Here is a 1,960-nt window from a genome sequence, read left to right as displayed (position 1 = left end):
AAGTTTATAAATACTTGTTGAAAAATGATAATAAGTAGAAAAAAAAGTTCTTATTTTAATTATTTTAAAATTTTTTTTCAAAAAATATTTTGGAAAATTCAGTTAAAAACTGACCAATAACTAGCTAGAAATTGACTAAATTTGCTGTCCAGTTATTGCCCAAATAAGCGTCGCTTAAATTGATCAGTATCTAGCCAAAGCAATTAGCCAATTACTGGCCAGTTACTGGTTAATTTCTAGTTTATTTTCTACTTGAGATGAAGGTGCCATATAAGTCCCATATAAGTTACCTATAGGGCACCTGGGTCAATTTTCCATGGGACATGACCCATATAGAAATATACTTATGGGAATTCGCGGCAAGGTTCGTCGGTATATTTACCCAAAATTATACGAAAGAGGCTGCACATATGGTTACAATAATTTTTGTCCAAGTTGATGCTTTAAAGCGATGCCGGAAGGTCCGAAAAATTTGCACGAGGTCGATAAAACAGTCTGTTCAATTTCAATGGTACCTTTAAATGAACTTCCTACAATATCTTCTGTCTCTTGTCAGTCAAACACGTACATTGTCCTTATCTAACTTATTGAAACGCCATCTCTTGCATAATCCGGCACTTACTACTAAACGCAATTTTTGCTGTTTTTACCATTCCGTATTTTGGTTATGCGTACGAATTACCACAAATTGCAGTTCAGTGGATATCTTTTTTTCTACGCTTTCAATCGTAACTCAAAAGGTTTTGTATTATTCGTTCATGTAATTTGTAGTGTTAGACGTAAGCATTTTGTACATATGAGCTACAGAACTTTTACACTAATAAAATGTTTATGTCAGGTTATGGTTAGGTGTCAGCTGTACGACCCGAAAAAATGTAATTTTTTAATTTTTTTCCGATTTTACTACAAATTCGACCGTCTAACACCACAATTTCATGTCTATTTCAACTCTGTAAAAAGATTTTCAATTTCGTTCAGCCAATTCGAAGTAATTTACTGAATTGCAATGTGTCGGTATTTTTGGCAGCACCGCCATAAAATCATCCAATAATCGTTATCGTCGACTTGAAAACAAAAAATTACCTGATAATAGTTATGAATATCCTTTTTTGAAAAAAATCAAAAAATAAGAATTCTAATCAAATTGTATAGTGCAGCTTTTAAGAATAATATTGGTGTACTTAAAATAAAAATATAATAACATTTAGTCAATGTTTTTTTTAATCGAAAATTTTCAAATATTCGTTATTTTTGGTCCCTGCTATTTATTGATACAAACTTATATGTAGTGCAGTAAAAGCATTTAACACAGTTTGGGAAACAAAACTTCCAAAAGCGTACGAAGGATTCCCATTTCCCCCTATATGAGATATTATAGTAATATATTTAATATTATAAATGAATAATTAATTCATTTTTAAGGCACTTTGTCATTTTATTATCGTTTAATTTAATGTATATATTTTGTACGATTAAGAAATATTCTTTATACTATATTCAATACAATTTTTTTTAGACAATTGGAATAACCAGTTAAAAGGATGCTGAAAGGTCGGCCAAATGTGTACGAGGTCGATAAAGCTGCAGATTCTTCAGTGTCAGTGGTATCTCTAAATGAACTTCTTACAATATCTTCTGGTCTTAAACACGTGGAATGTCCTTATTTAACATATTGAAGTGCCGTCTCTTGGAAAATCCAACACTTACTGCCAGACACAATTTTTGCTGTCTTTACCTTAAGCCGGTTCTACATTAGTTGCAAGCCAATCGCAAGCTTCCCACAGAACAAAAACCTCTATTAAACATCCATTAGACGTTCTTCATAGATATTCAAAACCTCCATTCAAGACATCCATGTAACTTCCTATAGGTATCTACTAAACATCCATAGTTCCGCATTTTGTACTTCCATTCGACCTCTATTAGACGTCCATATTTATAAATATTTTTCAAACGTTTG

The sequence above is a fragment of the Wasmannia auropunctata genome, unplaced genomic scaffold, assembly GCF_000956235.1.
Source record: "Wasmannia auropunctata unplaced genomic scaffold, wasmannia.A_1.0 LD336101.1, whole genome shotgun sequence".
Classification (NCBI taxonomy): domain Eukaryota; kingdom Metazoa; phylum Arthropoda; class Insecta; order Hymenoptera; family Formicidae; genus Wasmannia; species Wasmannia auropunctata.
The sequence above is the reverse complement of the archived record's forward strand: the minus strand, read 5'-3'. Positions refer to the sequence as shown.